This window comes from Saccopteryx bilineata, chromosome 9 (assembly GCF_036850765.1).
Source record: "Saccopteryx bilineata isolate mSacBil1 chromosome 9, mSacBil1_pri_phased_curated, whole genome shotgun sequence".
NCBI classification, from domain to species: Eukaryota; Metazoa; Chordata; class Mammalia; order Chiroptera; family Emballonuridae; genus Saccopteryx; species Saccopteryx bilineata.
This window is the reverse complement of record NC_089498.1, coordinates 16125049-16152938: the sequence shown is the minus strand read 5'-3', so window position 1 is coordinate 16152938 and position 27890 is coordinate 16125049.

The window sequence follows — 27890 nt, the reverse complement described above, 5'->3', positions numbered from 1 at the left end:
TAGCCAAGTCTCTCTGAACCCGAGAGCCTTGCCATTGGCTGCCTCTTTTAGGGTTTTTTACTTTAAAGTTGAAGCCACTCAGCACCTGCCTCCCAACTCCTTGGTAACTTTCTCCGCGGGCTCCTGGCCCTTGCTTTAGAATCCTCCGCTGCCTCCTTTCCAGGTTGCATCTCTTCCAGAATTCCCGCCTGGACCCGCCTCCCCCCACACGTCAGGAGCCCCTCTGCTGGGCCCCCAGAGAGGCTGAACTGGACCTGCAGGACGCTGTTGGAATCACCTGTTGACCCGTCTGACTCCCTCATCAGCTTGGGCGCTCTAAGTGAGGGAGGCCCAGCATCTGTCTCCCTTACCACCCACGCCCACCCCCCGGTACAAGGCCCGGCCCGCTGTGTCAATGCTGAACAAACATTCCTCTGATGAGTAAATGCATTTCTGCACTCGCACCTTCACGTTCACGGCAGTTCCAGTCTAACCCGTCGGGCCTTTCTCCTCTTCATGTGGACGTAGCTCAAGTCCAGATTTTCTAGAAGACGCCCTCAGACACCTCCACTCACTCACCTCCACCCACTCCCTTCCCACGAATCCACCCCGTCTCTGACATCATCACCGGGCACACTACCATGTTGGGTGTAAAATTATGGATTTGGGAGTGACTTTTCTGAGTTCAAATTCAGGAATTCCCTAAATACCATCTGTGAGACCTTGGGCAAACGACTTCCCTCTGAATTCTTGCTGCCTCATCCACACAATGGAAATGCGAGTACCTAGTCTTCAGCGTTGTCATGAGGATTCGATGACTTAATACTATTAAAATGCTTTGCGTACATAGTGCTGGGCCCAACCCCAGTGCTTACTGGAATGAAATAACCCCCACCTGAAGGGGAATTAGCAGTTTCTAGAATGACCGAGCCCTGCTGCCACGGAGATTCTAGGTTCCCTGAACTCCGTCTCAAAGACCCGACCTCCAGACCACTGTCCTGGAGGGGCAGCCTTGGAGGGAGCCCTTCATGCCTGCGTGGCCCCCTGTGGAATGGCCTTTAGGTGCCTTTCTCCCTGTGTGGGAAGCCCGCCTTCCATGCCAAGCAGCATGACTCCTTATCTCGGTGCCCCAACCCTTCACACAATGTTTGGACCAAAGCCAGTGCCCAATAAATGTTTGTTGAGTGAATAAATGAGAACGACCAGCAGACGTGCACCTAAGGTTGAGACTCATGGCTCCCTGGAGGAACGCCGAGCTCCTCATACTTCCCCCTCCTCAGGGCATTGTCCTTGACTCTAGGACTGGTCCGTACAGCTGGCTCTTTCTCGGAGGAGCCTGCCTCCGGACCCCAGCCATGTACTAAACCCAATCCCACAAATCTTGGATTCTCCCTGTGCCCTAACACTGGTTGCGTCCCCCCTCCACCCACAATTTGGCAAATAACTCTAGAAAACTAGTGCACTGAGCTCTGTGCTGGTTTCCATGGATATACTGACCATGAATGGAATGAGGTATGACCCCTGTCTTCACAAAGCTTAGCCTTTACTCTGAGTCACTTCCTGCCGTGTATTCCAGGACTCGGCGCGCTCTCCCGCCGGGCTCCTGTCTGGGGCAGGTGACAGGACACACCTGGTGGAGCTGCTCCCTGAATAATCCGATGTTGTGTCACTTTGGATATCAGCACAGGGCTGAGACTGAACTTGAGTCTGCTCTGCCGCCTTAGACACCAACACCCTCCCTGAGCTAGTCCCCCGAGCTGGACCCTGCATTAATCCCCTGAACTGGACCCTGAGCTAGTCCCCTGAACTGGACCCTGCATTAGTCCCCTGAACTGGACCCTGCATTAGTCCCCTGAACTGCACCCTGCGCTAGTCCCCTGAACTGGACCCTGCATTAGTCCCCTGAACTGGACCCTGCATTAGTCCCCTGAACTGGACCCTGCATTAGTCCCCAGAACTGCACCCTGCGCTAGTCCCCTGAACTGGACCCTGCATTAGTCCCCTGAACTGGACCCTGCATTAGTCCCCTGAACTGGACCCTGAGCTAGTCCCCTGAACTGGACCCTGCATTAGTTCCCTGAACTGGACCCTGAGCTAGTCCCCTGAACTGGACCCTGCATTAGTTCCCCGAATGAGCTAGTCCCCTGAACTGGACCCTGCATTAGTCCCCCGAACCAGACCCTGACCTAGTCCCCTGAACTGGTCCCTGCGCTAGTCCCCTGAACTGGTCCCTGAGCTAGTCCCCTGAACTGGACCCTGCGCTAGTCCCCTGAACTGGACCCTGCATTAGTCCCCCGAACCGGACCCTGAGCTAGTCCCCTGAACTGGACCCTGAGCTATTTTCCCGAGCTGGACCCTGAGCTAGTCCCTGATCTGGACCCTGCACTAGTCCCCTGAACTGGACCCTGAGGTAGTCCCCTGAGCTGGACCCTGTGCTAGTCCCCTGAACGGGACCCTGAGGTAGTCCCCTGAGCTGGACCCTGTGCTAGTCCCCTGAACGGGACCCTGCGCTAGTCCCCTGAACTGGACCCTGCATTAGTCCACTGAACTGGACCCTGCATTAGTCCCCCGAACTGGACCCTGCGCTAGTCCCCCGAACTGGACCCTGAGCTAGTCCCCCGAACTGGACCCTGAGCTAGTCCCCCGAACTGGACCCTGAGCTAGTCCCCCGAACTGGACCCTGTGCTAGACCCCCGAGCTGGACCTTGAGCTAGTTCCCTGAACTGGACCCTGAGCTAGTCCCCCGAACTGGACCCTGTGCTAGTCCCCCGAGCTGGACCTTGAGCTAGTCCCCTGAACTGGACCCTGCATTAGTCCCCTGATCTGGACCCTGCATTAGTCCCCTGAACTGGACCCTGCGCTAGTCCCCTGAACTGGACCCTGAGCTAGTCCCCTGAACTGGACCCTGAGCTAGTCCCCTGAACTGGACCCTGCGCTAGTCCCCTGAACTGGACCCTGAGCTAGTCCCCTGAACTGGACCCTGCATTAGTCTCCCGAGCTGGACCCTGAGCTAGTCCTCTGAACTGGACCCTGAGCTAGTCCCCCGAACTGGACCCTGAGCTAGTCCCCCGAACTGGACCCTGAGCTAGTCCCCCGAACTGGACCCTGAGCTAGTCCCCCGAACTGGACCCTGAGCTAGTCCCCCGAGCTGGACCCTGAGCTAGTCCCCCGAACTAGACCCTGAGCTAGTCCCCCGAGCTGGACCCTGAGCTAGTCCCCCGAACTAGACCCTGAGCTAGTCCCCTGAACTGGACCCTGCGCTAGTCTCCAGAGCTGGACGCTGAGCTAGTCCCCTGAACTGGACCCTGCATTAGTTCCCTGAACTGGACCCTGAGCTAGTCCCCTGAACTGGACCCTGCATTATTCCCCCGAACCGGACCCTGAGCTAGTCCCCTGAACTGGTCCCTGCGCTAGTCCCCTGAACTGGACCCTGCGCTAGTCCCCTGAACTGGTCCCTGCGCTAGTCCCCTGAACTGGACCCTGCATTAGTCCCCCGAACCGGACCCTGAGCTAGTCCCCTGAACTGGACCCTGAGCTATTTTCCCGAGCTGGACCCTGAGCTAGTCCCTGATCTGGACCCTGCGCTAGTCCCCTGAACTGGACCCTGATCTAGTCCCCTGAACTGGACCCTGTGCTAGTCCCCTGAAGTGGACCCTGAGGTAGTCCCCTGAGCTGGACCCTGTGCTAGTCCCCTGAACAGGACCCTGAGCTAGTCCCCTGAACTGGACCCTGAGCTAGTCCCCTGATCTGGACCCTGAGGTAGTCCCCTGAGCTGGACCCTGTGCTAGTCCCCTGAACAGGACCCTGAGCTAGTCCCCTGAACTGGACCCTGAGCTAGTCCCCTGATCTGGACCCTGCATTAGTCCCCTGAACTGGACCCTGAGCTAGTCCTCTGAACTGGACCCTGAGCTAGTCCCCTGAACTGGACCCTGCATTAGTCCCCTGAACTGGACCCTGAGCTAGTCCCCTGATCTGGACCCTGCATTAGTCCCCTGAACTGGACCCTGCACTAGTCCCCTGAACTGGATCCTGAGCTAGTCCTCTGAACTGGACCCTGCATTAGTCCCCTGAACTGGACCCTGAGCTAGTCCCCTGATCTGGACCCTAAGCTAGTCCCCTGAGCTGGACCCTGAGCTAGTCCCCTGAACTGGACCCTGAGCTAGTCCCCTGATCTGGACCCTGCATAGTCCCCTGAACTGGACCCTGAGCTAGTCCCCTGAACTGGACCCTGATCTTGTCCCCTCAGCTGGACCCTGAGCTAGTCCCCTGAACTGGACCCTGTGCTAGTCCCCTGAACTGGACCCTGAGCTAGTCCCCTGAACTGGACCCTGCCCAGCCCATCTCCTCACCCTCTCCTCGGCAGCTGATAGTCATCAGCCACTCCCTGTGGTCTCAACCCTGAGCCCCCTGCCATCTCTCAGACAATAAACCAATGTAGCGTTCAAGTTAACCCTCCCAAACCCTCAACTTATTTGGAACTCGACTGCAAAACTATAGGCTGAAGGAACTTTCTGGATTTAAACATCCATCACTCCCCATATGGCTCTAAAATAATTTCCTCTTAAATTCAAACAGTGCCGTGTGACTACACCCCCACAAAAAAAAAAAAAAAAAAAAAAAAAAAGAAAGAAAAGAAAAAGAAAAAAAGAATATGGTCCAACTGGTTATAAATTTTGTAATCATTTCCTCCATATTTACAGATATTCATAAAAAATTGAGAAATCTCACGAGCTCTATGGATGGGTCACTGTATAATTGCCTATAAAGAGAAAGAAGGAAGGATTAAGAAATGAAAGAATAATATATAATTTATAATATGAAGATGAAAGGTAGGTGATTACCAAGCGGCTCTTCCCTTGAAAAATGGTTAATTATTTTTTTAAAAATATCAACACACCTTTTTATAAAACAACACAGCTTATTCAAATAGAATCAGTGAAGTACTACGGCCTTTAATCAAAAGATTATAGAATTCTCAAAGAGTCCCTAAGATAGAGCACTTTATGAATACGGTTTGAATATCTGTTAAATACTGATTTCTTAATAGTTGAGCCATTATGTAATTAAATAATATTTATATAATGACAATTGCATACTCCATAAGTGAAAGTTAGGTTTAATGAGACATTTATTGGCACAAATGATTAATACGACAACCCTCCCTGCTGAAGGTAATTTACACACATGCTATAGAGCCAAGAAGAAAAGCTCCTTTTAATGCTTACCTCCCGCACCATGTTGCCTGCTTTTACCCAATTCAAATCAATTCCTTGTTAAAAAACATCGGCCAGAGACTTAAAGGCGGTAATTGTTAGCAATAAGACAAAGGACAAAGGCACCTTTTTAAACATGTTGTGGTTACAGCAGATTGGTGCCAAGGTTTACATTTTATTTTGCTAGTAAATTGGTACTTTTTCCTCAGTAACTTATGTAAATGTCTCAGGGACCAAAATAAACATAGTCCTGATTAATTTTAGGGGGGGGCGGGGGTGCACATTAAAGGTAGGTAATTTGGCAATCATGATCATCATGACAAATGTGACAAGTGCAAGGTCATGTGGTGGACGCTGAGCGCCTGCCCAGTCCAAGCGCAGTGCCAGGCGCTTCAGGCACGATTTCTAGGGCAGAGAAAACACTGGGATATTGCTAGAACATCCTGCTAATTGACTATGATCATGACCCTCCAAGCCAGTGGTTAGGAAAGCAACATTGGGCTGGACAGGTCTTGTGGTACCTTCGTTAACACGGGTCTAAATGACCATCTGTGACTCCTTACAGTGCCCTTGTTCACACTATACATCACAGCCTTAGGGGTGAGCTTTGGCTTGACTGCTTTTCTATATGTGCTTCACCCTCCGTATAAGTCACTACCTGCTTTACACCCTCCTAAGCAAAATGTGACACTGAGGTATCCATTCCAACTCTTAGATGTCAGAGGAACAGAGACAATATTGCTGAGCAAGGCCTGAGCTCCCATCTCTCTTTTCCGGGACTCCAGACAGACAAGACACGGCGTTCCCCTTCATACCCACCACGGCGCTGTGCAGAGATCACGCCGATGAACACTGGAGGGTGGAATGGGTGCTTCCTGACCTCCAGGTAAATTCTCTTCAATCCTTTCTATTATTCCACAGCCAGATGGGAAGGCGAGCTGCCACAGTGCTCGGAGACGATGCATACACGTTAGCAGGTTAGCAGCAGCGCGCTGAGAGCCTCTAGGTGCCAGGAGTTTGGTCCCTTCCGGAGAACCGCAACATCACCAGGACACTGGGACACTGTCACTGGCCACACCACCCTTTTCCGAGACGGAGCTATTAGGAGCTGCAGCGTCCCTGAGTATGAAGTTGTCAGAATTGCTATGTTGCGTTGGGAAATGACCCTGGGTGGATTTGGATTCTCCAAGTCCAAGGTTAGAGGAGAAGATATTACAGGTGATTTCAAAGCGTACACGAGAGGACAGGGGTGACAATTTAGTAAGGAAGATTTCCGAAAGGGTGGCTACTAAATATTACTTGTTCTCACTTTTCTACAGTTTTACCCGTAGTTGTAGGTGGGTAGAGGTGCTATGGATTCTTGTTTAGTCCACGCCGGCTGGAACTTTTAGGAAGTGGTATACAATGGTTACGCATGAGTTACATGGACTGTGGAAAGCAGCATCTTCTTCCGGCAGTGAGCAAGTCCCTGCAAGAGGTTTAGGAAAGCATACTGTTGAATGGGGGCTCTCACACACTGAATTTTGGGGGGTTTTGATCTTACCTCCACCACTTAGTAGTTGTAATACCTTGCTGGGGGGGGATTCTTAATGACTTTCAGCCTTGGTTTACTCACCTTTAAAATGGAGATGATTATAACAACCATCTGTTTGTTGACCTTAGAGACTCAACTCTGATATTAATATGGAGGAAATGATTGTAGCTCCTATGATTCTAACCTAGAGTTTTTCTAGGACGTAGGTATTGGGGTTACATTCCCATTCTCACTTGGAATATCCTGCCATCTCTTCCAGGATCTTTTGGACAAACACACACACGTGCGCGCGCGCATGATTTCCCTGAACTTCTCCTGAGAACTAAATCACTTCTGTACCCAGGAAAAAGCCAATTCCTTAAACATCTCTAGTTCTTGGACCTCATGTCTCCTAAAATGAAAAGGGAGATTTGAACACATATCCTCCAGTAAGTCCTACCAGCACCACATTTGTCAATTTCCAGGTTACTGGGTCCAGCAGACCCAGCTCCTCACTGTCAGCTGAAAAGCGGAAAAGGTGATCTCATCAAGAAAGGTAAGGGCAGACTGCATTTCATTAACTGGAGAGGGGTCGCCATCTTTGGTTACCTTCTCAGGGAACCCTCCTTTCAAACTATGCCCTGAAAAAGTACAGGAGAGAACTATCGGTCTTCACAACATTCTGTTACTTCTCCTGCCTGGAAACACACGGCGAGATGATGTTTCTCAAGCCACGGGACCACGCTTCTCAAGCTCCCTTGCATTTCAGTGGAACGTGGAGCTGAGTTATGGCCAATGGCCTGTGAGTAGACAGGGCAAACCTCTCCAGTATGGTCTCCGTGCCTCCTGAGAGGCGCTTGCCCAGCCTGTCGGAAGGGCACAGAGCATGCAGGGAGGACTCTGAGACCCCAGGGGTTGGCAGAACTACCAAGAGGACTGTGTCTTAGAATCACAGGGGGGAAGACCACCCATCAAGTGCCCAATTCTACTTTTTGTGAACAAAAAATACACCTTAGTGCATTAAACTACCGAGGTCCTGGGGTTGCTGGTTACAGTCTCCAGCCTCACCATAATACGAAAGACAAACTTGGATCCATTCAGTGGTGACCTGTTAGACAACTTGGTGAATCCCTCCCAGTGTTAAGCACATGTACCAATGAAAACAGAGTTTGCTAACAAGTGCAGGTATGGGTCAGGAAAGACAGTGGCTGATGTCAGAGCTCAGAAGCTCTGCTGGGGACGCAATCTGCTCCCAGAAAGAGACTCCCAGCCCCTGGGGACGGTCAATGCTTTGTCAGGCAGGAAACTTCCCAGGCCAAGCCCCCTGCTGCCTTAATCACTGCTTCCAGAGATGGCGCACCTCCACCAGAGTATTTTTAGATCAGCCTAATTTCTGGAACAAGCCACATCTGAGTACCCACACTGGCTGTGCATGCTGTTCCTGATGCCTTTGCTATTCAATTTCCATGATTCATATTTACTGTAATATAATTAGCCCGATTCTGCGCCTCAGAGAGAGGCGGTATAATAACTTTCCTGACAATTATACCGTATTCTGACTCTCTCAATAATCCCATGGACTCCTGGTGTACGTGCCCTCCTTCCCCTGGGCGGGGTACCCTGTGTGATCCATCTTCAGGATCGCTTCCCTGGGAAGCCTTCACCGATCACCCTGTAGCTGGGTTCAGTACTCTTCTCTAAGACCTCGTAGCACTTGATGCTAATGAAGGACATCTTTCAAGGAGGGTATATTGTAAATGTTTCAATTTGTTTCTCTCAGATTGTGAACCCCTTCCGGGCAGGGATTAAGTCATAACAGTTTTATTCCCAGCACTGGGGACACAGTATAGTGTATCCTTTTGTTCATTTAAGAAAGATTCATTGAGCACCTACTCTGTGCCAGGATGGAGAAATAAGAGCTGCCTGAATCCCAGTTGTCATGGAGATAATAGTCTAAAGAGGAAGATGGGCAGTTAGTAAAGACTGGCTGGAAGAAATGCATGATCAGAGGTGGTTGAGGTGAACCTGGAAGAAACAAGCTGGTTTCTGTGATGACGTCTTACTTTGTCTTCCCCAAAATGGACCCTTAGACAAGGGGTTTGGGTGCAAGTTGTCTCATTGGGAAATGGTTTCACGGAGTCCAACAGAGAGTGGGGAAGTAAGGAGTTGAGGAAAGCCAATAAAGGTTAAATTAAGGAGCAGATTAATGCTGTGGGTAACTGTAGCTCAGCCTGTCTGGGGGCTTCTGGAGATTGTATGGAATACCCCTGAGAATTGCCCCACTGTGGGGCATGACAGCTGATTTAGGCAAAGATCAGATGCTCAGAAGTACAAATGGATGGATGGATGGATGGGTGGATGGGTGGGTGGGTGGGTGGATCCAGTATGCTAGGATCTAACTGAAAAACTGAAGGTTGCAATAAAACAGAAAATCAGGACTGCGTGAAGAATGACTGACTGACAGATGCCTGATGAGCTCCACTGGCTGCTGCCAGGGAGGGCTGCCTATCACGCTCATGGAATGACCACTGGGAATGACACGAGAGTGTGAGTGTGCTAATTACACGGGGACGGACCCATGCAAACCCAGCCTGAGTCTTCTCATGCACGCAGGTGGACCTCTGTAGAAATCTCAAATTTATTGAGAACCCATTACCAACAGTTTAATGATGCTGTGTCCTATAAGCTCCTCACGGTCTGTGAACGGAACCTGCAGTTCTAATTCAGCCTCCCCAAGAAATCTCTCAGCCACTCCAGGCATGCTGACACGGCACAGCCCAGACAGGCAGACACAGTACGTACGGCCCGGGCAGGCAGACACGGCGCGGCCCGGGCAGGCAGACACCGCACGGCGCGGCCCGGGCAGGCAGACACGGCACGGCGCGGCCCGGCCTGCAGACACGGCGCGGCCCGGCCCGGGCAGGCAGACACAGCGCGGCCCGGCCTGCAGACACGGCGCGGCCCGGCCCGGCCCTGGCAGGCAGACACGGCGCGGCCCGGGCAGGCAGACACGGCGCGGCCCGGGCAGGCAGACACGGCGCGGCCCGGGCAGGCAGACACGGCGCGGCCCGGGCAGGCAGATACGGCGCGGCCCGGGCAGGCAGATACGGCGCGGCCCGGCCTGGGCAGGCAGACACGGCGCGGCCCGGCCCGGCCCTGGCAGGCAGACACAGCGCGGCCCGGGCAGGCAGACACGGCGCGGCCCGGGCAGGCAGACACGGCGCGGCCCGGGCAGGCAGACACGGCGCGGCCCGAGCAGGCAGACACGGCGCGGCCCGGCTTGCAGACAGGGCGCAGCCCTGGCAGGCAGACACGGCGCGGCCCGGGCAGGCAGATACGGCGCGGCGCGGCGCGGCCCGGGCAGGCAGACACGGCGCGGCCCGGGCAGGCAGACACGGCGCGGCCCGAGCAGGCAGACACGGCGCGGCCCGGCTTGCAGACAGGGCGCAGCCCTGGCAGGCAGACACGGCGCGGCCCGGGCAGGCAGACACGGCGCGGCCCGGCTTGCAGACAGGGCGCAGCCCTGGCAGGCAGACACGGCGCGGCCCGGGCAGGCAGACACGGCGCGGCCCGGCTTGCAGACAGGGCGCGGCCCTGGCAGGCAGACACGGCGCGGCCCGGGCAGGCAGACACGGCGCGGCCCGGGCAGGCAGATACGGCGCGCCGCGGCCTGGGCAGGCAGACACGGCGCGGCCCGGCCTGCAGACAGGGCGCAGCCCAGCCTGCAGACAGAGCCACTCTGGCCAGTGAAGAAAGCAACGCCGTGGACCTCCCAGAGCTGTCCAGATAGGCCGAGAGTGAGATGTTAACGCAGATGTGAACATTTAACCCTTTGAGTAGTATGAATGTTCATGTATGTTCTCGTGCCTCCTGACTATCCAGAGGACGATCGATTTATTTTAAAAATGTGTAAAGGCAGCATTAAAAAAGGCAAATGTATGTTCTTCTTGTTTCCATAAATTAGTTATCAAACAAACATGATTTTAAGTCAATAAAACTGTAACTGGAACTAATTTCATTTTTTGAAAAAAAAAAAAAAAACCCACAAACTCACTCCTGGGGGTCAGTGAGCATGAAAAACTCACTAGTCAAAAGGTTAAATATGTGTTTGTTTTACATCCTGGGATTGTCCCTATACATATATTAAATAACCTTCCACTCACTTTTATTCATTTATTTAGTAAATATTTATTGAGCAGCTCTGGTAATACCAGGTGCTGGCAATCCCGTGGCGAGCAAGAGACACCATCTCTCCCTCTGAGAGCTTCCCTAGTGGAGGCCGAAGATTTCAGCGCCTATATCAAACTATGACATTGAGTCCCAGGGGGTCATGCGTGTGGGCACTAACTCTAACTGGGGAGAAGGAGAAAGCCTCCTTCATAAAAGGGTGGGTGAATAGGAAGCAGCAAGTTCAAAAGGAACGAAAGAGCAAGTGCCCAGCCAGGGGAGGCGCTCGTGCCACGCCCACCAGGAGGCCAGGACTACTGCCCATTGAAGGAGGGGAGGCGCTCGTGCCACGCCCACCAGGAGGGCAGGACTACTGCCCATTGAAGGAGGGGAGGCGCTCGTGCCACACCCACCAGGAGGGCAGGACTACTGCCCATTGAAAGAGGGGAGTGCTCGTGCCACGCCCACCAGGAGGTCAGGACTACTGCCCATTGAAAGAGGGGAGTGCTCGTGCCACGCCCACCAGGAGGGCAGGACTACTGCCCATTGAAGGAGGGGAGGCGCTCGTGCCACGCCCACCAGGAGGGCAGGACTACTGCCCATTGAAAGAGGGGAGGCGCTTGTGCCACGCCCACCAGGAGGCCAGTACTACTGCCCATTGAAGGAGGGGAGGCGCTCGTGCCACACCCACCAGGAGGCCAGGACTACTGCCCATTGAAGGAGGGGAGTGCTCGTGCCACGCCCACCAGGAGGTCAGGACTACTGCCCATTGAAGGAGGGAAGGTGCTCATGCCACGCCCACCAGGAGGGCAGGACTACTGTCCATTGAAGGAGGTGGCGCAGGGTGGGCAGGCGGAGCCCAGGAAGGCAGCAAGGACTTGGCAGGAGGTGAAGCCGGATTGCTGGGCAGGGACAGAGGCAAGGTGTTTCCTCTCTGTGCTGGTGTACATATTTCAAAACGTATCCAGGGGCAGCAGATTAAGTAGATTTTATAGATGAACAAGCTGAGGTCCAGAAAACACATGCGTGAAAGAAGCACAGGGCATCCCGAGGAAGGCCTGCCCTCTGCGTTCATTCATTTCACCAGCACACGTCACCGAGTGCCCACAGTGCGCTAGGTCCCGGATGGGCACGGGGGGTAAGAAGAGGGGAGGTGGCCAGATGGACGCTTGTGTCCAGGTGTCCAGAGGCCCCAGGGCACAGAGGCTCTCATTCCCTCTTGAGCTTTCAGGGAGCCTTGAAGGCTCAGGCAGGCCATCGGTCCTCTTCAGTCTGCCTGTGGGCCAGCGCGGGATATGGAGTCAGAGGACCGGTTTGAATCTCATTTCTGTTAGACACCATCCGGTGGCTTAGTTATCCTAATCCACTGCGCCTCGCCAATCTCTACAGAACGGAAGTATTGCAGTATTGAAGATCCCTACCTGACGTAATCTCTGCGTGTGTGAGGAGAGGACGAATGGAAGGGATGCTTGCCCAAGAGCTGGTGCTCAGTAAATGCTAGTTACTGTGACTGCTGACGATGGATTGTTCCGTGAGACCACAGAGACTATAAACGGGGTGATGAGCTATAAGCTCCAGCATGGCTTATGTTGTGATACAAGATGCCCACATCCTCGGATCTTCAGATGCTCCAGTTCTGTGAAGCCTGTATCTGGGCCAGAGGTGGCCTGGGAGGGCTGGGCCAGCTGTTGTGGGTTGGGCACTGGTTTCCCTGCAGAAATGCCCACCGCACCCTGGACGGGGGTCCAGGCCTAGCCGGGCAGACTCTTGCTTCCTGCTGCACCGAGGACATAGACCACTCTTCCTGGTTCCCTCTGGCCTTTCCCCTGAAGCTGTGGACCCAAGACTTTGTTGTCCCTGACCGCCCTAGGTAGCTCACCAGCAGCACACCCGAGTATAGGTCTGGGAGCATCCGATTTAGTGCTGGGAATTTCAGGTAGGACTGGTTCCCTGGGTGCGATCCTGCCTTAAAATCCACCGGAGCAGCCCCCACTGATCAAGATGATGAAAATGGTAACTTTGTCTCTCTTTTCTCCCTCATGCAAAAAATACAACACCCCCTGGCAGTGCAGGGGTCCCCAAAGGCCCCCAGAAGCCTGCTTTTGCCCTTGATGTCACCTTTCTAAACTCCAGCTCAGGTTTCCCAGAGGGAGGTGCCTGAGCAGCGTTTACAGAGTAACCAACGAACAGATGACACCCCGGGAATGATGGAGCAATGGCAACAAAAGCCAGCGGCTTGGGGACATGTTCTTTGGAAGGAGTTAGTGGTCAGGGAGCATGAGAAGGTGAGGGCTGCTAGCATTATTTATATATATATATATATATATATATATATATATATATGTATGTATGTATTTTTTTCCAGGTCATTCTATAAAGGACCTTGAAAAGTTGGAAATGTGTGGGGTTTTCTTCTCTTCCATCTGAGCTAAAATTTCAGCTCAGATCATTCGCCATCCCTGTGCTAGTCAACCACTTCGTTCCTTCTGCCCCCGTCAAGCAGCCGCCAGCATGAAGGGCTAGTTAGAAGGACTACATTTCTAAACATTCATTCAAAACACTTGACACAGGGTAGGTGCTCCATAAATGTAGGTTTCTTTTACATTATTTTACCTTCCTCTCGAATTTAGAATGGACGAAGATCTGTTGTTGACTTCTGTTCATTCATCCGTTCATCGGTTCGTTGGTTCACGTCTTTGCTCATTCATCAAACGTCACCTCTGCTTCCAATATGGTCAGCCCCGAGCTGAGAACAAGGGATGGGAAGGCGTGGTCCCGGCCCTGGTTACTGGAGCCTCTGGTTATGTTGAAAATTCTCAGGTGTAGGTGAAGTTCAGAGATTTTATTTCCTCTTGTAGCTAGCTTTATGACTTTCAGACTGTTCCCCCCAAAATTTGTGCTTAATTTTAACTTCATTAACTTCCTGTACTGTCACAACAGCTGAACAAGGATTTCTCCATGAGCAGTATTCAAAACAGCTTTTAATGAGCTATTTAATTAAAGGCTAATTGAGGTGACTTCATTAAAGATTTCTAAATTATGCTTATCAGTGTAGCTATCTTTTAAGATAAATTTTAAATATTTGTTTTATATTGCATTGTTTGATCATAAAAGTATGTATAAAATTACTTTTTAAAATTACTAATTGGAATAGTGGGTATATTTTTCTTCCTTATTACTTGAATAGGTCAACTAGCAAATAAATTTAATTTATTTTCAGTGCTGGGCTGAAGCAGTAAGAGGTTATTAGTGATTATAGTTGAGGCTGTGTTTGGTCCATGACAAAGTCCTAAGTCTCTTGAGATGAGGTATTTTGGGGGTGTCTTTGATTTTGGTATTCCAATCACCATTTAAATCAGTGGTAGTCAACCTGGTTCCTACCGCCCACTAGTGGGCATTCCAGCTTTCATGGTAGGCGGTAGCAGAGCAACCAAAGTATAAATAAAAAGATAGATTTAACTATAGTAAGTTGTTATATAAAGATTTATTCTGCCAAACTTAGCGAAAAATCCGACATAAAGTACTTCATAAGTACTTATTATTATATGCTTTAACTTGCTGTAACTCTGCTTTATAAATTTTATAAAGTAAAGTTACTTCCCTACTTTATAAATCACCATTACTGTGGAACCGGTGGGCGGTTAGAAAACTTTACTACTAACAAAGATACAAAAGTGGGCGGTAGGTATAAAAAGGTTGACTACCCCTGATTTAAATCATAACTACAGGGGGTCCTCAGGTTATGACACAGTTCCATTCCTATGACAGTGATGTAGCCCGCATTTTGGTGTAAGTTGAAACACACCCTAGCCTAAGTCACTTACCTATCCTAACACAGCTGTGAAATCATAATCTAGAACTTCAAAACACACACATGCTGCGTTACAGTGTATTCTTCCGTGGTGCGCAGCCAAACTAGTTCGCCCACGTAGCCGTAAGTATGATGCTAACAGCATAAGCCAAAACACTCATGTCTCAATTTTTTAAAGTTTTTATGGGAGTGAGTTGTGTAAACTTGAAACATCGTATATGGAGACTGTCGTAACCTGAGGTCTGTACTTACTTACATTCAGGGCTTCTACCAAGTCCTGGTGACTCCTGGGTCTCAGGTTGACTGTGGGGAATGGGACTGCATCTTCCCCATGCACAATTCGACTCAGGAAATAAATACATGAAAGGTGACGTGACTTCCCCAAATATGCCAGGGCAGCCTCAATCCTCAGAGACCCATTCGCTGGGCATACAAGTTTAGCTCAATAAATGTGCATGGAGTGTCTTCCATTCTGTCTATGGTCCCAGAAAACAAGGGTGTAGATGATTTGGATCCATGGTTTAAAGAAAGAGATACTTGAGTCACCAGACACATACACTTGACTGTGATGTGTTTGTCCTTCAAGGGCAGGAAAAAGCCCCATGAGAGGAGGGTGGCGCGCCAGCCTGGCTTGGGTAGTTGGGACCATTCCCATGAAAAATGGGGCTCTAAACCTTGACAGACCATTGGGTAGGGCCTAGCAAAGAAGTGGGACAGGCCATTCTTGGGTGGAGCAATTCAAATCAAGTAGAAGAATATGATAAGGTTGATTAATGGGGGATTTGAAGAGTGCGGTGTGGGGATGGGGATGGGAGAGAGGACTAGTGAGGGAATCAGGAAATGGGTAGGTCATGGAGGGCAGGGTAAGAATTTGAAAGTTGAACCTGAACATTAAGGTGTTGTAGAGTCATCAACAACCTCTTCCATCAACACACACACACACACACACACACACACAATCATTTTAGGAGAGACAATGACCAACTTGGACCTTCAAGAAGATAAACATCCAAGCTGGTGAAGAGATGGAAACAATCAACTAAAGGAAATGGAGCTATTGAACATGGAGCCACAATGGCTGCCACAGACAAGGGGGGGTGAGCCAGGTGAACACGTGGGGACTTTTTCTTCTTTGTATCAAAACTAACAGAACAGATAGGCAGTGGAATGGAGCAAGTGTCATAAAGTGGTGAGCTTTTTGTTCCAAGGAAGGTACAAGAAGAGGCTGGAGCACCTGTCATGACTTTTCTAAAGGCCATTCTTGTCCAGATGGGGTGGGGACTGGATGGTGAACTTTGATGCCACGTAGGCCCCATCCAGAGCTACAACTGAGCAGTTCCGTGAGTCCTTGTTTGCACCACAGTGTGTCCATAAAGTCATGGTGCACTTTTGACCGGTCACAGGAAAGCAACAAAAGACAAAAGAAATGTGAAATCTGCACCAAATAAAAGGAAAACCCTCCCAGTTTCTGTAGGATGATGTGGCAGCATGTGCACATGAGCAGATGATGACTAAACACTGTATATACAGCGAAGCAGCCCACGGCCATGCCAGTCGAGATGTGGACGGTACAGAGGAAAGTTCAGTGTGTTCTGTGGCTCGCTAAATTCGAATCTGTGACCAAAGTGCAATGTGAATGTCGGCGCATTTATAACAAAGCGCCACCACATAGGAATAACATTACTCGGTGGGATAAGCAGTTGAAGGAAACCGGCAGTTTGGTGGAGAAACCCCATTCTGGTAGGCCATCAGTCAGTGATGAGTCTGTAGAGGCTATATGGGATAGCTACCTAAGGAGCCCTAAAAAAATCTGTGTGTGCGTGTGCTTGACAATTACACCTAAGCAAGACTACAGTTCATAAGGTGTTAAAGAAACGTCTCTGTTTTACAGGGTACATATTGCAGCTGTTGCACGCTATCAAACCGGCGGGTAGACCCACACGATGTGCGTTTGCTACAGATATGCTTCATGAGATCGACAATGATGCAAGATTTTTGCAGAAGATTGTGTTTAGCGATGAGGCGACCTTCCATATCTGTGGACATGTTTATCGCCATAATGTCCGAATACGGGCTGCTGAACATCCTCATGCCTACGTTGAGTATGAACGTAACACCCCTAAAGTGAACGTGTGGTGTGGCCTGATGCATGATAAGGTGATAGGCCCATTTTTTTTCGAGGAGCAGTCTGTGATAGCAAAGTCCTATCTTGACATGTTGGAATTGTATGCAGTGCCACAATTTCCAGAAGGTGTCATCTTTCAACACGACGGCTCTCCTCCACACTACGCCACCATTGTTCGTGAGTTTCTGGATAGAACATTCCCTGGCAGTGGATAGGCAGGGGTTCTGTCAAGCCATGGCCACCACGATCCCTGGATCTGACGCCCTTAGACTTTTACTTCTGGGGTTATGTGAAGCAACATGTGTACATTGAATGTATCAACAATATTCATCACTTAAAACAGAGAATCACAGAGGTTATTCACTCTGTTACATCAGATGTCCTTACCCGTGTGTGGCAAGAACTTCACTATCGTTTGGATGTGTGTAGGGCAACAAATGGAGCCCACATCGAACTGCACTAAACAGGTATGAAACTGGGAGAGTTTTCCTTTTATTTGGTGCAGATTTCACATTTCTATCATCTTTTGTTGCTTTCCTGTGACTGGTCAAAAGTGCACCATGACTTTAGGAACACACAATATTTAATCAATCGTTTGGACCTCTCTTGCAAGAAATGATACCCTTGTCCTATGTGTGCACATGTGAGGTGAATGAAGAAAACCCACATTATAAATACTGTGGATAATGGTCCTCGGCTAATGTCAGGAACCCAACTGAATAAAACCACTTCCTTTAAAAAGCTACTTGACAATTACACTGTACAGACATGCTCAAAGACAGGGATTTGTCTAAAAAGTAGAAATACTGATGAATTCAAAATACCAATTGTGGGCCTGGCCAGTTGGCTCAGTGGTAGAGTGTCAGCCCCGCTTATGGATGTCCTGGGTTTGATTCCCGGTCAGGGCACACAGGAGAAGCAACCATCTACTTTTCCACCCACCCTTTACCTCTCTCTCTCTCTCTCTCTTTTCCCCTCCCTCAACCATGGTGCAGTTGGAACGAGTTATCCCTGGAGCTGAGGATAATTCCATGGCCTTGCCTCAGGTGCTAAAATAGCTTGGTTGCTGAGCAATGAAATAACGGCCCCAGATAAGCAGAGCATCGCCCCCCAGGGGGCTTGCCAAATGGATCCCAGTCGGGGCTTATGCAGGAGTATGTCTACCTCCCCGCTTCTCACGTAAGAAAAATTAAAAAAAATATATAAAAATAAATAAATACCCATAGTGTCCACAATAAGATTCAGTAAAGTGAACATAGGCCCTTTTCTTGCATTCTTCTCATAGAAACGGTGCATGCGGGATGCCTACTGCCTGACCGGTAAGAAGGGAGAACAGAGTGTATATTCCTTTACACACCAAGTAAGAGGGTCCCCCACGCAAACACCCACACTTATGTAGGAAAGTTGCTTTCCTGCAGGGAAAAGATGTAGAAAGATGAGGGCCTCATTTTGATGACTTGAGAGCAAAGCCAGGGTTTTCACAATGAATATGGAACTCCATTCATTCATTCCGTGGATTTAACTTACTCCCTCCCTCCCTCCCTCCCTCCCTCCCTCCCTCCTTCCTTCCTTTCTTCCTTCCTTCTTTCTTCTCATTCAAAAAATGGCTATTTCTCAGTCCATCCTCCTCTCCAACCTCATTTTATCAGCCTCACTTGCCATCCATTTCTGACACACCGTAAGGTCCTCACCATCCTTCTTTCAAAGCAGCTACTTTAAAAGAGTTTTATTACCCTTCAAAGGTTCTGTTACTATCACAGAGAAACAGCCTCCCAATTGGATTCTTCACCACTTTTTACGGTCTGAGCTGTGTTCCCCAAATTCCGACGTTGAAGTCCTCACCCCTTCACTCAGAATGTGTCTGTATTTAGAGACAGGCCTTTAAAGAGACACTGAAGCTAAAATGTGGTCATTTACTTCAGGGGCTTCTAATCCAGTCTGCCTGGTATCCTTATAAGAAGAGGAAGTTTGGACTCAGATGGACAGAGAGGAAAGACCGTGTGAGGACACAGGGAGAAGATGGCCGCCTGCAAGCCCAGGAGGGAGGCGTCAGCAGAAACCAACCCTGCTGACACCTTGGTCTCAGACTTCCAGCCTCCGGAACTGTGAGAAAATGCATCTCTGCTGTTGTAAGCCGCCAAGTCCGCGGCACTTGGTGAAGACAGCCCTTGCTGAGTAATACACCAAGTTTACCAAACAGGCAAGTTCTGACACAGCACGGCCCCCGGGTGCCTGAGTGCTCTCCTCCACGGGGGTCCTTCTCACTCCCCCAGTGTCAACTGGAACGTCCCCTTTCAGAGACGCTTGTCCTGACCCCAACCTGAACACAGCTCCTTCCACAGCCTCTTCCACAGAGCCTGAGTGCTCCCTCTCAGGTCCTCTCCACAACCGTAGGCTGATTCCAGTCCCCTGCATGTCCTACCAGCTCTGTGGGTCTAAGAGCTGGGCCTGCTTGTTGTCACAATACCAGCTGTTAGCACGACGCCTGGCTCATAGTAGGCCCTTCGTTGACTTGCTGGACAGATGAATGAATAAAAGAAATATGGAGTGAGTACCTCTCACACACCAGTCCTTAACCTGGCAAGGGGAAGAGGGAGATGAGCCAGCCAGAACTGACATCGAGCAGGTGAACATCACACAATACAATATTAACCTCGGAAGAATGCCCTGGACTTCCTCAACTATAATATCCTTGCCTACCCTTTTATGCCAGCGATGTCCTGCTCTTCATTTGTGAAGAGAACACCCTTAATTGAATAATTTCTGATGAGCTGCAATTGAATGAAATATTATGACTCTTAATAGGCTGCCTTTTCACTGAGAAACAATTCCGCTTGATTGGCAGGCTTGTGTCTGGGCACCCCCACACTCTCCTAGTGGCCAATTTGCAGATTCTAATTCCCAGAAGTGTCACCAACAGAGGCGGCCAAAGGCAGAGGATCTATCACACTCCGGCTGGAGCAGAGTGCAGTGCAGGGAGGGCCAGGGAGAATTTACTACCTAGAGAGGCAGATTGATTAGAAAGAACTGCCAGGCAATTTCCATTTGCATTTTTTTGCAGGGATAGGATGAGGGGGAGGGAGGTGGTTCTCAGTGAGAACAGCCTAATCATTTGCTCTGAAAACTTGTTCTGATTTGTCTCCCTGGTCCCACAGGTTACTACCTTGCATAACCTGGAGGTAATCAGCACTTTGAGTTACATCGGGTTTGCCTGTTCCCTTGATAAAATGGCAAAACTCTCCTACGAAACCCTGGAGTTCATTAGGGCGTCCTTCTTCTCTCCCCTTAAATCAAAGCCATTTTATCTCCTGCAGTTGAACCAGGCTCCCGAAACAGCATCTTTGCTTTCTGTTGCTTTCAATTATTCATATGCCTTTGCTGACAAACACCCAGGCGGTGCGATCCTTGGGCGTCGTGAGCTCAGACTCTGCCGACCGCTCCCCCGAGCGGACCTGGAACTACTGTCCTTCACCAGGAAATGGAAACCAGCCACCCTCGGGAGAGCCAGGGCACCGCGGAAACGCCACCGCGCTGGGGACGTGCACATGGCCACAAACTGTTGCACAAGCAGGCCTTAATTGAAACATAAAACAGTTAGCTTTTCATACTTCTGAAAGAACGGGGAAGCACGTTTATAGGATGACTGGGAAGAAACAGTCCTACGCTGCTTCTTTTTTAATAACATGGAGCTGTGTTCACTGTTGAGCTTATTAACACGAAAGCAGAACGTAGCAGGATGCTGGGACGCCATTCAACCCATCATTTGTAAACGATCCTTGCATCTTATTCTAAGTCTTAAAAACCGAATGAAAACCACCCTGGGAAAAAGACTTCCTGAAAGTAGGGCTTGTGTGTCTTTTAATCTGTCCCAAGGGCTTTGGACATGGTGCGCTGGTTGATCTGCGGGTGAAGTGGATACCGACAAGCGCAGAGTGCTTCAGCTCAGGACGAGGTGCCCCCAGGGCGCCCCAAACCTGAGGCCTGTGTCTCCGGTCAGCCTATTTCCACGGTGGCTCTTTATTTTGTTTACCTTCACATCCATGAGTAGAAGCAGGAGGAACGGGGACCCTTATGGCTCTACGAACAGAAAGGTCTATGCTCTGTCCTGGCACTCATCCGCTCCAAACACATTTGGGGCTGCTCCAGCTCCTCAGCGTGGCTCACAAAGCCCTTGGGAAAATGGCCCCGGGGAACTAACTGGCTTCAGTTCTAGCCACGCCCTCTCCTACAACAGCCAGCCTCACCGCACCCATCTGCTTGTATTGGGCTTGCAACTCCCTGCCTTTGCACAAATAGTTCCCCCTTACTTCCTCATCAAGCACACTCTTAGTCATCCTCGCAGGCTCTACTTAGATAAGTCCTTCTTTATGCAGCCCCCAACTTGGAAATGTGTCCCCTCCTCTAGTCCCTCCTGTCCTCTATTAGTTTCTCTCTACAACTGTGTGTGTGTGTATATGGTGTGTGTGTGGGGTTTCTTATCACGTCACTGGACTATTGTGAGAGCTGAGCAAGTCTCCGCTCAGACATCTGACGTGTGGTCCGTGCCCAACGATATCTGCTGAATGAAACAAACCCCCAGAAGGCACACGGGTACGCCGGGTTGCCGGGCGGAGATGCTGGGGCAGGGGCTGTACGGGTAGTTTCATCGTTACTCTCATCCAATGTGTCAAATCCCACAGAGGATATGACCCCAGGATAACATGAAAAGGTCCATTTTATTACCATTGGTTTTTTTAAAAAAATTATGTTTATAAAAAATAGTAATCAGCTGAAGGATATTTGTCAAAATAAGTAAATACTAAGTCTTACTACTTATCAGACAATTATTTTATCTTTCCAGCGGTTGTCCATACAGACGTGTTTTTGCGTAACTGTGGTCATAAGCCACATACAGTCGGACATTTGGCTGTTCTGCAATTTTAACTCATTTACTGATTTTTCGCTTCACCTAGTTCTTCCAAGTGTTTAAGGCAGACTTTTGTGTTCCCTTCTCAACAGTTTGAGTAATGTCCCATTGCTACATACCAGTCTTCATACTCCTTCCTCAAGAATGAGGCCTGGGCTTGCCTGGTCAAGGCACATATGGGAGTTGATGCTTCCAGCTCCTCCCCCCTTCTCTCTGTTTCTCCCTCTCCTCTCTAAAATGAATAAATTAATTAATTAAAAAAAAAAAAGGCCCTGGCCGGTTGGCTCAGCAGTAGAGCATTGGCCTGGCGTGCGGGGGGACCCGGGTTCGATTCCCAGCCAGGGCACACAGGAGAAGCACCCATTTGCTTCTCCACCCCCCTTTCCTTCCTCTCTGTCTCTCTCTTCCCCTCCTGCAGCCAAGGCTCCATTGGAGCAAAGATGGCCCGGGCACTGGGGATGGCTCCTTGGCCTCTGCCCCAGGCGCTAGAGTGGCTCTGGTCACGGCAGAGTGTCGCCCCTGGTGGGCGTGCCGGGTGGATCCCGGTCGGGCGCATGCGGGAGTCTGTCTGACTGTCTCTCCCCATTTCCAGCTTCAGAAAAATACAAAAAAAAAAAAAAAAAAGAATGAGACCATATGGACAAATGTAGGTTTTGATGCCCAACTATCTGTGTTAATCTCCCAGCTCCATCACTCTCCAGATCTGTGACATTCATGAAGTTACTTACCTTCTTGAAACCTCGGTTTCTTCTTCTGTAAAGTGGATCTAATACTAATATTTAATGAATATTATTGTTATTAAAAATTTCAATATAATTTAGAAAGTCTAAGCATAATGCCCAAAACATGCTAGTAGATCATGAAGTGTTAACTATCTTATTTTTACTGTTATTGCAAGCAGAAGAAAATAGTGATTTAAAATAAAACCCCATACCTCTCATCTATAAAATAGAGTTAACTACCTGTATTTGTCACTTTTGTTTGCAGGAGAATTAAAAAGAGATGGCATAGATAAGGCGCTTATGTTTCTGAAAATAACTGAACAAATGTGTAGTCTTTAAATTAGAGGTCAGTGTGTATGTGGAATCAGAGAGAAATTTATAGTATTTTTTTTTTTTTTACCACTGCAAAGAGCTGCCTGAATATGTGTCTGATGATGAGGGCAATGGAGTAGCTATGGCTTTCAGTCAAACTAGTGCTGGTTTGGTAGAGGAGAAATAGCTCTGACCAGTTTTCTCTCCGATGGTGCAAGTCATGGCCTGTCCATGGCTTTCAGTCAAACTGGTGTTGGTTTGGGAGAGGAGAAATGGCTCTGACCAGTTTTCTCTCCGATGGTGCAAGTCACGGCCTGTGGTTTTCTCAGCTGCACGCCAGGATGGTCGACCAGGTGATCCTGCACAGCCAGTTACAGCTCTAAGAGTGCCTTCTTTTCCCCCTAAATCTGCCATGGGCACATGGATGTATTTTCAGTTAAAAGTCTTTGTTCTGTAGATGGTCTTCCTATTTTCTATACCCCAGTGAATACACATATTTCAGGGGACCTCTAATATGAAAGTATTTGATGTTCTACAGAGTTGCCATATTTAAGAAATCATGGTTATACATGGAAGAGTGATCCGCTTTGGAAAACAGTAAGTTCGCATCCCCCAACACAGTCCACTGGGCATCTTGTCAGTGATTGGACTGGATAGGCCCAGAGGACCCTTTCGTAACCTCTGAGTTGATGGAAACACTCCCTCCTTACTCTGGAAAGAAGGTCCGCAGGACAAACTGCATCAATTAACTTTTAATTGCCCATAGTCATCTCCTTTTTTAGGCAAAAGGGGAGGTTGGTCTCCATTGCTTTTCTCACAAAACCAAGGCAGAGCCCTGGGGGCACAGACACTGCTGGTTTGTCTTTCTTGCAGAAAACAGACGGTATGCCACCTTCATGGATCAATCTATGGGGGGGGGAGTGGCGCTCAGTCTGCCACTTGCCAGGATTTACACACCAGCCACCTGCTGTTGAGACGACAGTGGGCCATTATAGTGCTAAAGTTTGGCCCTTCTCAGAGCCAAAGTAAAGAAAGGCAACTGTATTTATTTTAAATGCATAATCAATCATAACCCTGTGACTCTCACTTTTCTATTAATGCTGTGTGAAGAACTTGAGAGCTTGTGATGTAGTCTTATAATCAGAAGACTTGAAAAGAGAGACACTAGTGCTGATGAAGGGTGGATAATTCTAGCTGAGGAAGAGAGGGGGACTTGGCATCGGGTCAGAGCGGAGCACACTGGGCTGCACCTGCTAGCAGGAAGTGAGTGCAAGGAGGCAATGCCAGGAATGGGGGGTGCCCCGGGCAGAGGCACGGTGTTAGGAAGAGAGGAGGGGGTGTTCGGAAATGAAGGCGTTTGGAATGACGGTATCAAGAGGTATGGGAGAATGATGGTGGACAAGAGTTGGGATTGGTGAGTTACAGCCATTTATTTATTTATTTATTTAATGGTCTATTCAGTGAGAGGAGGGGAAGCAGAGGCAGACTTCTGACTGTGCCCCAACTGGGATCCACCCAGCAAGCCCACTAGGGGGTGATGCTCTGCCCATCTAGGACATTACTCCATTGCTCAGCAACCGAGCTCCTCCTAGTGCCTGAGGCCGGAGGCCATGGAGCCATTGTCAGCATCCAGGGCCAACTTGCTCCAATCAAGCCATGGCTGCAGGTGGGAGAGAGAGAGAGAGAGAGAGAGAGAGAGAGAGAAGGGAGAGGGGGAGGGGTGGAGAAGGAGATAGCACTTCTCCTGTGTGCCTTGACCAGGAATTGAACCCGGGAAATCCATGCAACGGGCAGATGCTCTACCATTGAGCCAACCAGCCAGGGCTGAGTTAGAGCCATTTAAAAAAAAGCTTAGAAGTGCAAACGTTATAGTCCAGCTAACAAGTTCCAGAAGTAGCCAAGCACACCACTGTCCAGGAATAGAGGAGGTCAGATGACTCCAGTGTCCTGACTCAAAGCTGGAGTCAACTAGAAAGCAGATTAAAAGCTGTTATTGATCATCTTGATGATATGAGGCCTGATCAGCTCTATAGCTTCATTCCCCATTGTTGGTTCCCTGGAGTCCAAGCCTCTCCCCCCCCCAAAAAAAATATATATACACCAGATTTCTTTCATTGCACTTTTTTTGGCCTCCGGACTTTCGCATGTCCTGGAGCACGAGGTTGCAATACTCTCTTCCCTCTAAGTCTGGCTCTCCGCGCATCCTTCCAATTTAAGCTTAGATACTACTTCCTCCCTCCCAAAGGTATTCGGTGACCCCACGACTTTGCGTTAGGCCCCCCCGCACTGGGCTCCTCCAGGGATTTGGCTCTTCCTCAATGAGAATGTGTATCACACTGCATGTCACAGCTCAGTTATTTACCTGCAGTCCCTTTCCGCCTTCCCCTCATCATATCCACATATAAATGGGCTGTGAGCTCATGAGGGCAGGGATTCTGGAAACACATAAATGTAGCATTCAAGTTGATTTACGTTCCAAGAGTCATGGAGTTCTCCATGACTCTTAAAAAGACTTACGTTAATTTTTAAAATATAACTCACGTATGTATTCAGGTAAAATACGTGAACAGTCCTGTTGAGACAGGCATATTAAGCTATATGGCAGTGTGGCTGCCTTTAAAAAAAAAAAAATCGCCAGTTTTCTGATCCCAAAATGCTAACAGCTATAGGACCACACGCTGCCCAATCCCCTTCCACACAAGTAGTTCCCTGCATTCCTGCCACCGTGTGGGGATTTATAGGGGTCCTTTTCAAAGGAGGGAGATCAGGAAGAGATTTGACAGAGGTATAAAAACAGCACTGGAACTGAGCAACAAGAAACCTCATTTTTGAGCCGCCGTTGAAATAGAGGACGGAGATGAGAACGGAGCCGCTAAGGGCGCAGGTGCTGGAGGGAGGCAGCAGGCACCTCTGGGCCGGGGCCGCCTGCAAAGTCGTTAGTGAAGAGCTGCCTCAACCTGATTTGAGCTGGTGTGGGTTTAAAAGCCAACAGAGATGCATTAGAACCTTTTGATATTTTGGGCAGAAGTGGAATTTTTTTAGTTGGAAGTCTGTCCAAATTTCAGAAGCCCAGGAGAGGAGAACACAGAAGTGTCCAAACCTGATGGGGACAAAGGCAGGAACGGAAGCCGAGGTATGGAGCTCAGATTTGGAGCCAGGGTGCAGGTGCATGGTGTCATCTGGGCTCAGTTCATAGAAATCCCATTATCTCTGGCCTCGTCTCTCCTTGGTAGTAGTATGGGCTAGCCAGAATCGAACAGCTCCCATTATTCTGTTTTCCTGCTTTGCTTTACATCCCTACCATCACACACACACACACACACACACTCTCTCTCTCTCTCTCTCTCTCTCTCTCTCTCACATACCTTCTCGTGTCTACACCTGCACTACTTGGGTCACAGTGAGGTCAAGTTTGATCACCATCAAGGCTGATCATGATGAAACAGGAAGCTTTCCCAAGTCACATTTTACTGCACTCATTGGCCAGATCCCCAGGAAAAGCAATCAAGAGCTGCAGCGTAATCAGAGAAACGGTGGCAGGGGCCCTGAGCAGCTAGGATACCCAAGTCCCCCTGGGTTTGACTCAGAGATGGACTGCTCTTGTCTCACACACTTTCCACGCAGACAGAGCTGCTGGATATTACATGGCCCCCAGACCATCAGAACATAGATTCTTCATGGACAAGACACTGGGAACATCCTGAAAAGAACTCTCTTAGTCTAAAAGAAACCATCAGTATCTAAAAAGCCTGGATATAAGTTGGAAACTGCCACCTGCTTTGCTTACCTTTACTTAGAATTCAATTCTATCATATTTTGTGGAAAGCATGTGATTACAGATAAAGAACTCCTTAGAGCTCATTATGAAACGAGGTATTAGTGTCATTTTTAGAAAGTTACTGTGAGCCCACTTTCACCCTTGGGCTAGCAACAACTAAGAACCACACATTGAAACATTTTGTGAAGACTCCATCCCAAAGTGGACGTAAGGGACTATCAAAAAAGTACACAAGGAACGATCACTCCCTTTTCTGTATCACGCCAAATTGAAGTCCTACTATGTGTTTAGTAGACACTAACACATGTGCTTTTAAAACTACACAGAGGCAGACGATATCATGGCTACTTTCTTACAGCAATAACAAGGCTTAGATGCTGCTCAACACCAAATCTAATGTACTATACACAGATCCAAACCAGGCAAACCTGGACAGCCTTTTAATCCAACGCAGGTGCATCTCGTCTTTACGCTTTCAGTTTCTGCATGCAAATTAGACTCAGAGCCTATGAAGGAGTTTCATGGGTCTCTACTTGGGCCCTGGCTTCTAATCTCCTCTAAGTCAACAGGGTGATTGTGTTGATCGTATTAGAAACTGGGAGCCTGAGGCAGCTGGGGTCCCCATCTCATGGAACTGGGGGACCAACCTCCAAGCGGGCCAAGAATGAACTGAGCTGTTTACATTCCTCTGTGGCATAGGCTGACATTTAGGCTGAGGGTCTGTACTGCCCGTAAAAAGCTCCGAATGTGATTTGAGTGTGTGTGTGTGTGTGGCTGTCACACAATTAAAAGCTAAACTGAGGAGGCTAAGGGTTTCATTAAAAGCCATCCGCTTCAGCCTGACCTGTGGTGGCGCAGTGGATAAAGCGTCGACCTGGAAATGCTGAGGTCGCCGGTTCAAAACCCTGGGCTTGCCTGGTCAAGGCACATATGGGAGTTGATGCTTCCAGCTCCTCCCCCCTTCTCTCTCTCTGTCTCTGTCTCTCTCTCTCTCTCCCTCCTCTCTAAAAATGAATAAATAAAAAAAAAAAAAAAGCCATCCGCTTCTATTTATTTAGTGTTTCGGGGACCTGGAGAGAGTACAAATCAGAAAGACGCCTCCAGGGGACAGCTTTTTATATACTAGCTGGTGAGACCAGCCTCACTATTAGACTGCAGATGGCCTGTTAGGCTAAAAAAAAAACAACAACAAAAAAACCCCAAAGAATGTGGTCATTTGAAGAAATCAGACATGTGATTATTTTTCCCTCGCTGCAGAAGCACCCGAGAGATCCACCAGCCCTCCCTTGATTACTATTGCCTGCGGTGGCTGCACACTGCTCAACCTGGCATTGCATTCATCAACATTTCCCAGAGACGACAGG